Source organism: Balaenoptera borealis (genome assembly GCF_965194805.1).
Source record: "Balaenoptera borealis genome assembly, chromosome: 5".
In the NCBI taxonomy this organism is placed as follows: Eukaryota; Metazoa; Chordata; class Mammalia; order Artiodactyla; family Balaenopteridae; genus Balaenoptera; species Balaenoptera borealis.
The window spans coordinates 119,547,151-119,563,312 of record NC_138862.1 but is presented as its reverse complement, the minus strand read 5'-3'; the positions used below and the strand labels follow the sequence as shown (position 1 = coordinate 119,563,312).

General features: G+C 35.0%; 2 long non-coding RNA genes across 2 annotated transcripts in view; one reads left to right on the top strand and one right to left on the bottom strand.

Moving 5' to 3' along the window:
- Positions 1-16,162, top strand: part of LOC309629945 — a 379,704-nt gene that overhangs the window by 43,440 nt on the left and 320,102 nt on the right. The gene's annotated exons all lie outside the window — the stretch shown is intronic.
- LOC309629970 overlaps positions 915-16,162 on the bottom strand; it is a 34,977-nt gene continuing 19,729 nt past the window's right edge. The window contains exon 2 of the long non-coding RNA XR_014245339.1: positions 915-16,160. This is a non-coding gene — a long non-coding RNA (uncharacterized lncRNA). The remainder of the gene's footprint in view (positions 16,161-16,162) is intronic.

Below are 16,162 nucleotides of genomic sequence, written 5' to 3'. Positions count from 1 at the left end.
ACCGGTCCAAAGTGCTTGGGGGTTGGCAGAGAGGTGGCTCCCAGAAAGATAGACATGCCAGCAAGGTTTTCCTGATAAGGGGATGGTCAAGCACCTGCACAGAGCGAGGAAATGAACCACAGGGCAGCATGTGGAGGCAGTGTTCCAGGCAGAGGCACTAACAAGTGCAAAGGGCCCTGGGAACAGTGAGGAACAGACGAGGCACAAGGGAGAGTGAGGGGAGATGAGGGGTAAGAACAAGCTTGGGAACCGCACCATGTTGGCACTGATAAAGACTTTTCATTCTTCTGAGGACTCAATAAGATAAAAATGAGGGAATTCCCTGGTGATTCAGTGGTTAGGACTCCGCACGTCCACTACAGTGAGACATGGGTTCGATCCCTGGTTGGGGAGCTAAGATCCCACATGCTGCGATGCAGCCAAAAAAATAAAAAAAGAAAAGCAAAACAAAAAGAAAGAAAGAATACAGTGCCTGGCAGATACCTTGCCTCTTACATGGAAAAGTAAGTATCCAATACAGTTTTTAGGCCTGGCATACTAGTCAATCTTCTTTGAGCTACACTGAGGCCAGAGAGCATTTGCGATGCAACAGTGTGTAAATTTAAAAAGGTGTCCCCTTTTTGTATGTGAATTTTTTTTTTTAAATGTATCCCCCATCCCATCTCCACTGGGCAGACGGCACCCTGTGAGTCTGTGGCTTGGTGAGCAGAGCGTGGCCTTATTACAGCCCCACTTCCGTCCTCTGCTTGGGTTTCTCAGGGTCGTTCACAAGCAGCATAATCACACATGGTGGCCCTGGCAAGGACTCCACTTTAATCATTTTACTTCTAGCCCTTAGCATAATTTGCAGTTCTAAAATAATGAACATAGTTTGAATTTATAGCAGTCTCAAGGTATTATGCAAGTCTAGTTGCTTGAAGATCTCATCAACTGCGTATCATCATTCTTGCCCTTACTCTTTCTGAGAGTATTTTTAAGAATGATGTGGGGGCATCAGCAAAGCAGTCATATAATTGTTTTTTCCATTCAATTGTTTTTTTCTCTCAAGAACGTGAATGAGATTTTACACATCTTCCTGGCTTCTTTGTCAGTGAAATAATAGATGGAAGGAAACCATGTGACAAAGCTTTCTTCCTTTCCTGCCCTCTCTTCCCTTTCGTTCCAGGATATCTTTCTTTTTCTTGCATCAGGTAGTTATTATCAGACACTGGTAATAGTTCCAGTAGACCCTTCTTGAAACATCATTGAAATTTTAGTGCCACTTTTGAATTATACAAGCATTTTAAACTCAAGGAAGATGGAGAGATTGTAAATTCTCATGATGTGAGGTTCTTCCTTTCACCATGATTAATACCTGTGGCAGGAAGGATGGAATAAAGAATATTGTGCATGCCAGAATTTTACAGTCACTCAGTGAACCCTGGGGGGTGGAAGTTGCAAGGAAGCTCAGATTCCTGGTCTCTTTATATATACATCAATTTTTTTTGAAAAGAAAAAGTTCAATAGGTCCAGGGAAGAGATTACTGAGTCTGCTCAGTCCTGCTGTTGTGTGCCTGCTGAGATGGGATAGAGGGTCACACAGCCATCCTTGCCATGCTCCAAGCAGGCAGCCTGCTGTGGCTAAAGTATGTGTTCTTATTAAATATATATCATAATGTACCTCTGTTGATATTGTTAAACTCCTACCATAAAAATGTTGCACATAAACAACACAGCTAAGTTAATGTTTCCATAGAAACCTTAGCATTAAAACTTGCTGAATGTGATATCAACCTAAGGGATAGTTGTTTTTTGGCCCAGACACAAACACACACTGTGTGTACATGTGCAATTTTTAGTGTTTGTAAAATCATAATAAACTACATTGAGAACATAGAGTTTAATGCTGTCAATTGCGTGGGCCAAACCTTGGTTTACCATTAAGAACAGTACAACTGAAGTTCTCACAGCCTTCTGCCAGTTTGTAGGAATGTCTTGATTCTTACCCAGTGGCTCAATTTTCGTTGAAGGGAAAACAACAAGAACAATCTAACTGGTTATGTGCTGCATGTGTAAGAGGCTCTGATGGATGGTTCATTGTAAATTCTGCTGGCTTAAATCTGGCTTTAGTAAGATTGTCAATTTGCAGTGGTTTATATTGAATGGTCGTTCCTAATATAGGCAAATGAAAACTGTGGCGTTAAGCATCTAAAATATTTTTAATGAAACCATTGTGTAACCCAGAGCATGGCATTGACTTACTACAGCAAATATTTCTGATTTTAGATTCAAAGAGTCAATATATTCTAATGTAACTTACAAAGCGCTAAAGAACTGTAATGCCAATCACTGCTGTGTAAATAGGTGATATCCATCTTTATATATTTTAATGCCTTCAGAGAAAAGTACTGAAACCACAAAAAGTCAAAATCATCAGTAGAACAGTATGAATGAGTTAATGTTATCTGCATATTCTGTGACTTGATTATAACGCCAATATTCAAGCCCGTCTTTAAAATAAAAAAGACCACCATTTCGAATTACCATAGTTAAAATTAAATCTTGATTAGACAGTGAGTTTTCCCTCCCTGGCATATAAGCGATTTATTTGTAAAATGAAGCTATTTTATCCCTTGTCATCACACAGCCATAAAAATTGCAGGCAGTCAGAAGTTAGCAATGGCTGCTTCCCAGACCCACAGCAATACTTAGTAACAGATTTTCAAAGCAGTTCAAAGAGTCCAGTTTCCATCTGTGTTTGGTGAAGGGTGCACAAACCTTGAGGCCATCTGAAAACTCAGCTTCATCTCTAACACTTGGAATAACAAAGGTGTTATTTTTCAAAGCTGCATTCTCCCCTCCTGGCGGGGCTGTGCGGATTCAGTTCGGGGAAGGTGGGAAACTTCAGAGCAGGTATTCTCCTTCTAGACTTTGCCTCCTTCAGGGAGTTCCTTTGAGGGTGTCACAATGGTGGCCTCCTGAATATGGGTTATTGGCAATAGAGGCCAAGAGGTAATGAACCTTATAGACAAATCCCTTCTGATTTTCTGAGCAAAATATCCGCAAAGAACCAGCATCTCCTTTCTTCCTGGCTAGGGGTGCTATTTAATCAGGAGGAAGTAGAGGGTGCTCTCTACCCACGTTACACTGAGGAATGCAGCCTGAACATCAAACTCCATTTCCCTCAGCTGCATTTCTAAAACTAAGGCAGCAAATTGTTAGCAAAGAGATGGTTCAATGTCCTCATCCTTGGTTGCTACAAATGAGTGTCAGCTTTCAATGGAATACATATTTTTCCTGCTCATTTTGTTTAATATCTCCTGTATTAATTTTGGCACAATTTTTGATATGGTATCTTTATAAAGGCTGCCTAACATAAATTACATAAATGCACAATGAGTGGGATACTGATGGAAATATAGATATTTGCTATTTGCTGTCTCTTTGTGATACATTCCTATCATTCTAACTAACAGAAATGTCAAGACTAATGTGAGCAGTTCTCTCAGATAGGTTCTTTATTTTATTTTTGATTTTCTGAGTTATTCTGATGTCTCAAAACGTATCCAGAATTATATTCTAATTTCCTCTTAGATAATTCAAAGCAACATCAAATTATTCTTCCATTTACTCCAAATTCCAATAACTCTATGGGTAGTTTTATTTGAGAATAAGCTACCTGAAAAGTACATATCTTTTATAATAAAAATCACTGATCGATACATTGTAAAACATCTTTATAGGAACCAAAATTTTTATTTTAAAGGGTTGATTAAAAAAAACCACACTTTAATGTGAGAAAAGTGAAATTTTGTGATAGAGAACTGATATGTAAAAAATATGTCCTTATTATATCAAGATTTTCTAATTTTTAAAAATCCCTCATACATTAGAAACCTTTAGTAAATAAAACTTTACTTATTTAATAATTAAAATTTATTCTACTTAGGAAAGTAAAATAAATAACAAAAATCCTTAGTAAGTAAAAAAAAAAAAAAAATGTGCTTCAAAAAAAAATGACCTCAAGATTAAAAAAATTATTCTGGTATGACAAAGTATTTTGTTTAAAAAGGGATCATGGTAACATTTTAAGTATAATTAAGATAGATAAAAACAAAGGTATTAGCATCATGCTGTGAACTTCTTTTTTGGAGAGGGTGGGGTAGAGAAGGATTCAGCAAGACTGTACTGCTTTCAAGTTTCCAGTCACATCCCACTCAGCCTGAAGGCAGGGTAGAAGCAGCAATAGTCCCACATGCGGAATGGCACAGAATAGGACTGCCCTGCATAGAGAACCAATGTGAACGAGGAAATCATGGCCAACACATTGCTACTGTTTTTACATATGAGACTTGCTTCCCTGTCTTAGCAATTCTTCACTATCAATGCCTGTACAAAGAATCCTAAGGTAAAGTGGAAAGCAATGGTGTAAGAGGAGGTCGTAAACAGATCATACGTAAAAAGTGGGCTGCAATGAAACGATCAAGATTGTTGGCAAGAAAAAGTACCTAAGAGCTGTTGAGATATGGAGTATATAACCATCTTCCATACAGATCCAAGCTTCCCTATCAGCACTTACAATTTAGTGAGGAAGGAAACCATTTAAAAAATAATAGTATTGAGTATAGTAATAGAAATACTAAGGGCACATATGGCAAGGACACGAATCTGAAGACATCTGGGGCAATGTAGTTTAGAAAATGGATTGTCATTGGAGACTGTAGTTTTTAGAAGTTCAATTTGTGCTAAACCAATTGATTTGAAAGTATCATGATTTTTCTTTTTTTTTATTGATTGATTGATTGATTGATTGCTATGTTGGGTCTTCGTTTCTGTGCTAGGGCTTTCTCTAGTTGCGGCAAGCGGGGGCCACTCTTCATCACGGTGCGTGGGCCTCTCACTATTGTGGCCTCTCTTGTTGTGGAGCGCAGGCTCAGTAGTTGTGGCTCACGGGCCCAGTTGCTCCGCGGCATGTGGGATCTTCCCAGACCAGGGCTCGAACCCGTGTCCCCTGCATTGACAGGCAGACTCTCAACCACTGCGCCACCAGGGAAGCCCTATCATGATTTTTCTATCTCCTGGATCTTTTTTTTTCTCCCACATCTCTGAGTCCAATTTTCTAAAAATTATGATCTCTGCTCATCAACCATGCTTTATGTAATCATTCTGATATTAACGGCAGAAAGGCAGTTAAGAACTTACTTTATGAACCCTCTTAGATAAGCTAAATTCATAACCTCTTATGTGACCTTGATGATACAGGTTGTTGCTTCTTTTGCCACTGTATGTGTAGCTCCTAGTAAAAATTATGAATATATTCATGAATGAGTCTATAAATCAATTAACATTGGAATTTTAGAGCTAGAATTTTCATTAGCTTAATTTTGAAAAGATTCAGCAAAGTAAAGTGATGCCAGGAGAGTGAAGCAAAGTGACACTCAAGGTCACAGAGGGAGTTGGAGGAAGTGATTTAATTAAAATCTAAGGCTCAGAACTAACTGAGAGTTAGGGTAGTAGGCGTGTACAAGTTTTCTTGGAATGATGCTTTAACCCAAGGACATTAGACATAAGAAAGATCAGTTGGGAGTTATTTTTTATCTTTAGTACCTACTACCATATTATGCAGGCAGCTTACTGGCAAACCCTTTCATAAATATGGCCAGTTGGCTGTCTTTCATTGACACAGTCATCTTCTAGCCATGGTTCTTAACACTTGAGCATTTAGAAATAGTGAAGGCATTTTATTTAATCTCAGCGATTGCAGTCTGCTACTGGCATTTGGTGAATGGGAGCCAGGAATGCTACATGTCCTACAATCCCTGGGATACTTCAGCCCCTGGAAGAAGCATACCATCCAACGTGCCAAGAGTATTCATTTTGAAAAATCTTTTTCAGAGTTTTTTTTCCACTTTTCTAACATTGTTCAATAATTTTTATTTTAGTTGCTATGTTTTTTACTTTATGACATATATTTTATGTCATAGTTCTATAAATATTACCCCAACATTAAATCTACAGTATATGTTTTATAAAGCTCCATTTTTATGAGTTAGTTTTTTTCAATGCAGATATACTGCATATTTCTAAAATAAATGTACAAAAAACAAAATTAAGAATAAATGTAATCTTTCATCCAGAAATTCACACTATTAAAGTTTTGATGCTTCTCTTTTCAGGCATGTGTGTTTCTGTCTATATATTTTAAAAATGTTATCAAATTGCATATATTCCTTATAATAGTAATATGTTTTTGTTAACTACAAAACAAATCAAGAATATTTTTCCAAGCCATAAAATAGTTTTAATGAAATTATTTTAGGTGGCTGTATAGAATTCCATCACGTAAATATACCACATTTTTTTCATGTTATAAATGAAGTTAAGAAGTACATCATTGTATCTAGGTTACTGAGCTTGCCCCATGTTATATCCTAAGGGTAAATTCTGGAAGTAAACTTTTCTACCTCAGGTGATATTTCACAGTGATTCAATTGGCATGGGTTTTTGTGTCCTCAAAGAGAGGACAATCCCTATCTGCCCAAAATGGACTTTGTATGAGTGAGAAAACAACTTTAGCTGTGCTATAAGCAATAAGATTTAAGAATAATCTATTTCTACCACAGCGTAACTTAGCTCATCTTGACTCATAAAACCTCTGTATTATGGCTTTCCTGTCATATTACCCTTTAGAAAATTGACATAAATTTAGCAAAGACATAAAATGTAGAGAGCCCTACCAGTATTGAAAATGTTAATGATTTTGTATAGTTGCTTAGGGTTATCCTATTCATCTTACATTTAGGGTAAACTGATCAAAATTTCTGGGGCTTTTACTTGATTCAAGACAATTAGTCTCCTAACTGCTTACTGATTGCCCTGGACACTTATAAAGTTAACACTGATTTATGGAATAAGACTTCAAAAAATATAATGCCCTTTTAAGGAAAGAGCAACTCTAGTTAAATATAAACTTTTCAGATGTTTTTCTGCTTGAAATGGTATAGCAACAGTTTGTCATGCATAATTTACACAGGCTGATTCATGGAGAGTATTTTATGTGGAAAACATAAGTGAGCATTTAAATTCCAACACAATATTTTTCTAATATCTGTATTGTACGATACTGAAAATAGCCTTATGAGATTATTCCAGCTATGCACTGGATATATATCTTTACCTGGATGACCTAAAAGTGAGAATCCATCTCTTCATCTTACCGCTTTCATTTCGTTCCCTCCCAGCCGTGTTCTTCTCCATTATTAGGAAGCGAAGTATTGTTTACAGTGTCTACCTTCCTAGACACATTTAAGTAATCATAAATTCACTTATTCCTTTCACTCCCTAAATAAAATTGGTTCTAAAGTTCTGTTGATCCTGCTCCATAATCTCTCTAGTAATTACTTTTTTTAAATTAATTTTTATTGGCATATAGTTGATTTACAATGTTGCATAGTTTCTGCTGTACAGCAAAGTGAATCAGTTATATGTATACATATATCTACTCTTTTTTAGGTTCTATTCCCATATAGGTCATTACAGAGTACTGTGTAGAGTTCCCTGTGCTATACAGTAGGTCCTTATTAGTTATCTATTTTATATATAGTAGTGTGTATATATCAATCCCAATCTCCCAATTTATCCCTCCCCCACCTTCCCCCTTGGGAACCATAAGTTTGTTTTCTACATCTGTGACTCTTTTTCTGTTTTGTCTACTAATTACTTTAGTAAAAGCTGTTAATATCTCTTATTTGGATTGTAGAAACAGATCATCTTGATTCTCCTACTGGATTCATCCTGCACATTTCTGCCACAATACTCACATCATTACATCTTTTTTTCTGTTTAAAAACCCCTCAGATATCATTGCCTTTTGGATAAAGACTCTACAGTCTTAGGTGATCTGTATCTTATAATCTATGTGGTCAGGATTAATTCCTGCCACTCTTCTGTCTCTCACACTCAGGTTTCAGTCTCACCCTGCTTTGTGCTAATCTTCCAATATACATACTTGTTCACATCTCCACACTTTTGTCTCTTCCCTCTGCACAGATGCTCTTCACTCCTTGTTTGGCAAAAGTCATCCTCCTCCTTCAAGATCCTGCTTGCTGTATCTCTGCTATGTTACCACAAAATTCCTTTAGACACTATAGGTTCCTTTCTTGTCGAGACTCCCTGGGTACCTTTCCCATACCTCCATTACATCACTTAAAGGATTAAAATTAACTTTTACAATCTACTTTACTCTTTCCTATTATGACTTCTGGAGAGCAGGGTATAAATATCATTCATCCTTGTACCCTCAGGACTAATCAATGAGAAGCCTTCAAAAAAGAAATAAAATATTGTATTCTCTTACACATGTTTTTCATAAGTAGTTTTTGCTGGCTGCTGTAATAAGAGACTGACAACTGGAAATCTTAGTTGAGAGAGAAGAGATTTCCTTTGGGAGATAAGTACTTTCGTGTATTTTGACTGGAAGTTGTTGTAAAAAGAATTCTGAAAAGTCTGCTGGAATTTAAGGATGAATACTTATGGTTGGATATAGCTCAGATAATTTTCCATGATACAGAAGCCATATGGAATTCGGGCCTCAGCTCATATGTTTATTTAAGAATATATTATGTATTGCAAAAATGAGTTTCAATATTAGCTTCTTGGGCAGGTACAGGAGATCTTGAAGCCATAAAATTTTTGACAACAATCTGAAGGGTACAGATGGAATGGGAGATTCTGGCTAAGAGAATACTAGAAGCACCAGACAGCCATGATTTCCCATGTGAACTAATCTAAAACGGAGGATAAAATAATGAAAGCTCCATGAATACATGACAGCACAAAAGTTCATTGTAATAGGATAGACTTGGAGGGACAATGAAATTCATATTTAAATTGTGTCAACTGCAGTGGTAGTGCATCTCTGGAGGATTTTGGTATGAGGTCTTCAGGCTAATTGAGGATTACTATGATCAAAATTAACCTTGAAAATCCCTTATAAAGATGCTACCTTGGAGCTCAACATGCGATCTCTCAGTATTTTCAGCCAAGCTAATATTCTCACATTAGGCTACATTGCTGTTTCTTCACTTGAATGCTGGTTAAAGAATTTGATCTTAATTAGGGATCATTTTGCATGAAAAAAAAATGTATACTAACAGAATGAGAAAAACATGTTAATTTGATATAGATCAAGAGAAGAGCTGAGTTGTGCCTCCAATTTTACACTCATAATGGCACAAATACTCATTGAATAGAATGGTGGGCTGAATTTCCTTTACCACTTAAATTGTTTTCCTTTCCATCTTTAAGTAAAATATGCATTTTATGACATCCATTATATATACAATGTGATGACTTTATTATTCAAGTCCATACTATAATCTCTTTGCTGATATAGCAAAGGCCATGATGTCAAACCTTTGTAAAATGCATTCTGCCCCTTAACGAGAGCTTGCTGTTTCAAAAACTCTTGACCGTGAGGGACAAGGGCAGGGGACATGTCCTCTAATTCAAGCCAAGAGCCAATATGAAAACACTAGTTCAATAACATCATCTTGGAATAGAAAAAGAACACTCTAATTATTTTAATATTTTTAATGAGTATTTTTTTGCTATCTGGAAATCACAAATTTTTTTGTATCAGATTAACCAATGGTATTCAATTTTTAAAAAGAGATAAACCTACTACTTCAAAGAAAATCACAGCTGGCATTTAATAATAATCTTGTGTATAATATGATCCATGCTTGAGGCCAATTTATTGCTGTGTTTTCTTCAATTTAATTTTAATTCACATTCAAAGGATTTTTACCTAGTACCACTTTCAGTAATTATTTAATTCTTCTTATTTCCACTAGGCAATTATTTTTGTTCTTTTAATAATACACTCACTAGAAGAGAAGCAGATGAAAGAAAAATGGAGAATCATTATTCTTTTAATACTTTATAATTTTAAAGCATGAATATATTCCTAATTTATGGAATTAAAGCAGGAGCCATATGTAGAAAGCTAGGTTATGCATAAATATATATATAATATGATTATTATCACTCAAACTTTTATTAAAAATATTAATTATTTGAATTCAGTGTGTTCTTCGTTGACAATATGCTGATAATATGACTGATGCCTTTAAAAAGAATTTCATATAAACAAATCAAATAATCCTTGAGAATTGATGACACGTGAAATCATCAAAAAGAGGTGATTATCAGTTCTAGTTCAATCCTAATGGTTATTTGAAAGAGCTAAAATCTAAGGTTGTGAGGTCATATAAGTCACAATGAGACAGAAGGAAATGACCATGATTTAGCCTGGACAGCTGTTGACAGGGATCTTTCTGAAGCAACAATATATTTCAGAAAACTTTGAGAAAGTGATAATGTTAGGGGCTCTGTAAAATCAAAAGCATTTTAAAAAGATTTAGGGTAGGAACTGGAGCTTGTTTTCGATGTGTTATCTAATGTAGATGTGATACAGTGATGTGTAGTAGTCATATGAATGTGTAATTACATATATTTGCTGCTTTAAGTCATAAATCCTAAGTAGATTTTGGAGATTTTGCTCTGGATTCTTCTTTTTATCCTCATTACCTATGCCAATAATATCTGCATGAGGTCAAGAAGAGAGCAAGGGGATGGGTGGGGAAAGATGAGAGGGAAGGGGTAGAGAGGAAGATCCACAATGCATCTGTTTGGCTTCATAGGATTTCAATGTGATATCCTATGTGTCTAATCAAATAAGGGAATTTATTGATTATTTTATTTAATTGGAACTAACCTAGCCACCACAAAATTAACAAATGACTTAAAGTGACTATCATAATGAAGATGACACAAATAAAATAAACATGAGCAACCAAGAAAATGGCAGAGGAACAATGCTTTCACTCCCTGAACAAGTCTTTCTGCTACAAGGCATGCTGAAACAATGACTGACAAGAAGTGAGCAAAAACAAGTTTAAAGTATCAAGACTCTTTGAAATATGGATTTATATCCATTATTATAAACACCGAGCCTCATCTCTTGTGTATATTTTATGTTGTACATATTGTACAATGATGGATGTATCATTTTCATGTATTACCATCATGACTACCAAATATAGAAATAAACTAGATTTAGAACCTGACGTTGAAATTTATTTATCCAAAAATATTAAACAGTGTTTTTGAAAAACATGAAACATATAATTAAAAGGCTCAAAAGAAAATATATAATTAGAGCTCATAATATTATTTTCATTTAGAAAAAGAAATGTGTTGTTAATTAGCAAATAGAAATAAAATAATATTTTGTAATATATATTATATAACATCAATATATTATTAATTATAACAATTAATAATGTAGTTTAATAATTAATAATATGTTAATAATTATTTCATTTTTAGATGGCTTTATTTTTTGTATATTTTTGTAAGATACATAATACAGTTATAAAGTAATATGTAATTCATAGAGGAATAAAATAATAGAATGTGTATATTGGGGTGGTGTTCAAAAAGTCTTTTATTGCTAAGCATTTAAATATGTTTGGAATCTTTTCTTAAAAGATAAATATCATAATTTATGGGTCCATTGGTAGAAGAAACCAAAATGGGCAAGAGAATACATAACAATGCCAAGATAAATGGTGAAACCAGAGCGTCATGCTTTCATTTCTGGACTTGAATATGCCATTACTTGTGCCTGAAACACTTGCCTTACCCCATCTTCCACCTCATCTCCTGGGTTATTCCCTATACATCCTTCAGATTTCAACTCCAATGTTACTTTTTCATATTTCAACCTAAGTGTCACTTTCTCAAAGCAACCTTAAACTTGTTTATCCCTAACATCTTTACAAAAACACGTCCTCATAGTTGAGACTGAGTGCAATTTTTGTAATCCCTGGATCTGTGTTACTTGCTGTACCGTATGGGAAGTACTGAACTGTATGGCAATCATTCACATTTTTTGGCTCTCCTCCCAGTGCTTTAGAATTGTGCATCTTTATTTCATTATGCTGTTCTCCTGACATAGTACAGTGCCTGACATACAGTATATCTCCAGTAAATCTATATTGAATGAAGAGACAGGAGACACTACAAGACTGCTCTACTGGATTTCCACAAGCCCACCAGACCCCTACCACCACCCACTACTTTGTCTTAATTGAACAAAGTCTTAATTGTCACCCATCCCCTTGTCTTGTCTTAATTGAAGGTACATTAACTGCTGTGGAAATAATCTATCACTGATGCACCAGTGAAAGCAAAGACAACTATTAAATTAGTAAGTAAAAAGGACACTGCTACTGGCATAAAACCTTGCACACAAATATGATTTCCTCCTAGCTTAGATTAGATAGGAAACAGTGCTAGGAAGTAGTAGAACTTGGAGGAAATAAAATCTTGTTAGAGGAAATGTGATGTTTAGACACTTTCTCTGTTGTCCCCACTAAGCAAGGAAAAGTGGGATGAGAAATAGGAGCTTTGGAAGAGTGAATGTCATGTGCTCTGTGTTCCACCTATAGGAGCAGACTCAGAATTGCATCCTTAAGGAAGGCCGGGCACCAGAAGTGGTCCTGTCACGTTTGTGTGTTGGCTGTAAATTTAGAAGAGATGTTAATGTTCCCACAAATCCAGAGCAGACAGACGGGTGAGCTGGAGCTAGGATCTGCTCAGCAGGGCAAGGAGGCCTGCAACGGATGGATGGGATGGGTGCTAAGGATACATTTATATGGACTTCCTATACCAGCTTCCTGACACAACTGACTTTGGGACGGTTCCCATCTAGAGATTGGAAGCTGGACCAGGAAAGGGATAAAGGAAACACCTACAAGTAGAAGAAGTTTGAATCTTGGAAGAGGTTGACCGATTAACAAACTTTACATTGAATCCAGAAATTATTTAATTGGACTGACTGCCTGATATGACCCAGATTATATGTTTGAAACCAAGGTGAAATGGGGGCTTGTAAATACACGCTACATGCCTGACTCTTGAGAATTTACTTGGCAATTGTAATATGAAGCTTTTGTCAGTGAGACAACCCAACTAGCTCTGACATGGAGCAAGTATCACCATATCATTTTAAAGAAAACTAAGTCATTATTAAATAACTCAATTTGATAAGTTCTTGGATTTGAAAACAGCAGATAATTTAGAATTCCTCAATGCTCACACACACAAACGCACACACACACACACACACACACACACACACACACACACACACACACATTACCCCAGCCTTTTAAGATACTCTCATATGTAGTTGATAATATATTTTCTGGGAAAAATTTTATGACTTCAAATAATGTTGCATTTAAGATTTTTGGTTGAGGGGAAGACCTGATTCTCAACCTATACAAAATTCTGTTCATATCAAAGATACTTGAGGCAGAAAAGTGCTTTTAAACCTGAAAATTGGTACTTAGGTTACCCACAGGTCAAAATGGTGTAAAAATTAGAAAGCTTGGTATACTTCCATCTTCAGCCAGCTGTTTCTATTGAAGCAACGTGGAAATAATAAAATGCACATTAAAAGTATGCGAAGAGCACCTTAATGGTTTTATTTCATTTTGATTATCAAACTTAGAAGTCTAATATTCAGCCTTTTGAAGCCTGTAAGTGAAGATTAAAGCATTCTCACATGCTATCTACAGGTGTGCCATAGTGAATTATGATCCTCGCATAACCCATGGAATGAAAACGTAAGTAACAAACTGTTAATCAGTGCAATGGCACAGAAGATCAATCTTTGATTCTTATATTCACAAACCCTGTTTATTTGGTCACATTAGAGAGCAGGCTGGGTGTTGGAATGGATTCCTAGAAATGATGGATGTAATTGTCAAAACTGCCAAGGTCAATGTATAATGTTCATAAAAGAACCAACCCAATTCAAGCACCTTCCATTTATCATTCATGCAATTTGACCCCCAGTTCTCTTTATAATAACATACAAAGGAGGAACAACTGCTGTGTTCATTTCAATGGAATCTTGTGCACTTTTCACTATCATTCAGATCACAGCTTTTCTCAGACTGGGATCATTTGTACATAACTTTCCCTTCTCTGAGGGTGTTGGAACTATTAGCTGAAATATGGATTTAATAAAGAAAAAAACTGATTAATGAATCTGTATGTGATTGTTATGTTGCTATGTAGAATGTTTTGATTTTCTAAATCAGAATCTGATTCATCATCTACTTACTCTTAGAATACATTTCTCAACTTTGACATTGACAGAATTTTGTTGAAAATTATTCTGATACCAGTATTTTACAGATAGGGTTTTCTTATGAAATTTACAAATGCTATGGTGTTGGGTATATTTAAATTGAAAAAAATACTCAAATGTGTATTGCAGATACTGTCAATTGAGAAAAAATAAGGAATTTTCACTTATTTTGCTCAAGCAACTGATCTTCAATTATAATTAATTCATGAACACTCTATCATAGATGCTTTCAGTTAAAATTATACATATTATTCATTCTATAATCTTATCAAAGCAGCTATTGAAATTCCTGACTCTTTCTTGGTCTTTAGATTTGTGTATTTGCAACACTTTTCTAAAAATGGGTTCATACTTGATATTAATCCTAGAATGTAAGTTCCAGGCGGGTAGCGCCTGTTCTTGTCTCTGTCTGAGATTCCTGGAAGAATGAGTATATTGTAGAGGCTCAGTAACTGTTTACTTTAAAAAAGAAAGAAGGAAGGAAGAAGGGGTGGGGGAGGAAGGAAAGAGGGAAAAAAGAAAAATTTGAAAAAGATAAACAGAGAAAAGTAAAATGTATATTTATATCCAAATATGTAGTTATTAAAGCTATTTTAGGGGTATCACCAAAATTACAAATAATTCATTATGAGATTATTACCAGTGAGACTACATTACTCAATGTTTCTAAAATTAAAATACCTTATTGCCTAAATTAGAATAGATATCACTTAAAAAGAAGAAATGAAATATTAGGGAAAATGCAACTAACATGTCAAAAAGAAGCAATCACAACTAAAATGGTATCAGATAACTTTGAAGAATACCTTAGTGGTTCTCTTTTTAACCTGAGGATAAACATATTCTTAAAGTATACTTTAAAAAATACAAATAAGAAAAAGAGCTCCCCAAACCCAAGTACTAGATAAAATTATTTTCCAATAACTTATAGTGTATACTTACATGCAAACATTACAAATATTCATCAGATAGCCTCAATGCCAAGATGGGTCTTGCACTCTGTGAGATACTCAGAAAAGCAGAGTGCAAGGCCCATCCTTACTGAACACAGTTCCAGCAAGCAGAGAGATAATAAGAAATAGCATTAAAGTGTGATAACTGCCGTCATGAGCCAATACAGGAAACATATAACCAAAGGCAACAGCAACAATTTTCATAAATTTAACATTAATAAACTATTGAAACTGGAAAAAAAAAAAAAAAAAGGGATTCACGATTTTACTGGGTTTTTCCTTTTTCCCTCTTCCAACAGAGAACAAATGCCCTGCTTCATTGGCTGACATGATCATAAGATGTAACAGCTCTGCTCTGTATTACTGACTCTTATTTCTCCCATTTATGAAACGGGAATTTAAAATCCTTTTGAAGGTCAAATATTTGATATCTCTGTGAATACTGTCAAGTGCTGCACGAATGTTAGTCATTACTCTTACAGTTATCTCTGGCAGGTCCTTGACATGTGGTTAATGTGGAATTCTCATAATAGAAACCTTGAAAATATCTGTACAGCACAATTTTTATTTTGCACTGGTTTTAGTCATTATTATTAATACATGTTTTTTGAGGGACATTTACATTTTAAAAAGAAAAAAACACTAAAAAGGGGACAATTACATTATAAGACTACAGTCATAATAATTTTATTAAAGTGATTTAAATATTCAAAAGCCTAAATTATGTCAATCCCAGAAATTTTCTTAGAAATTCTACAATGCTGCAGATTCATCTGAAATGGCTGTACAACTATTGCTTAAGTTAGTGTTAACTTTAATCATAAAGCCTGAAAATACAGTGATATTTCCATATGATAAAATAATGAAATAGAATTTTCGGTGCCACTTCCTCTTACCAGAAATAATCATAAATTCTTAAAATGTATTTTATGTTAAATTTGTTTTAATCCTTCATGTTTGGGATGAGATATTTATCTATATCTATCTATCTATCTATCTATCT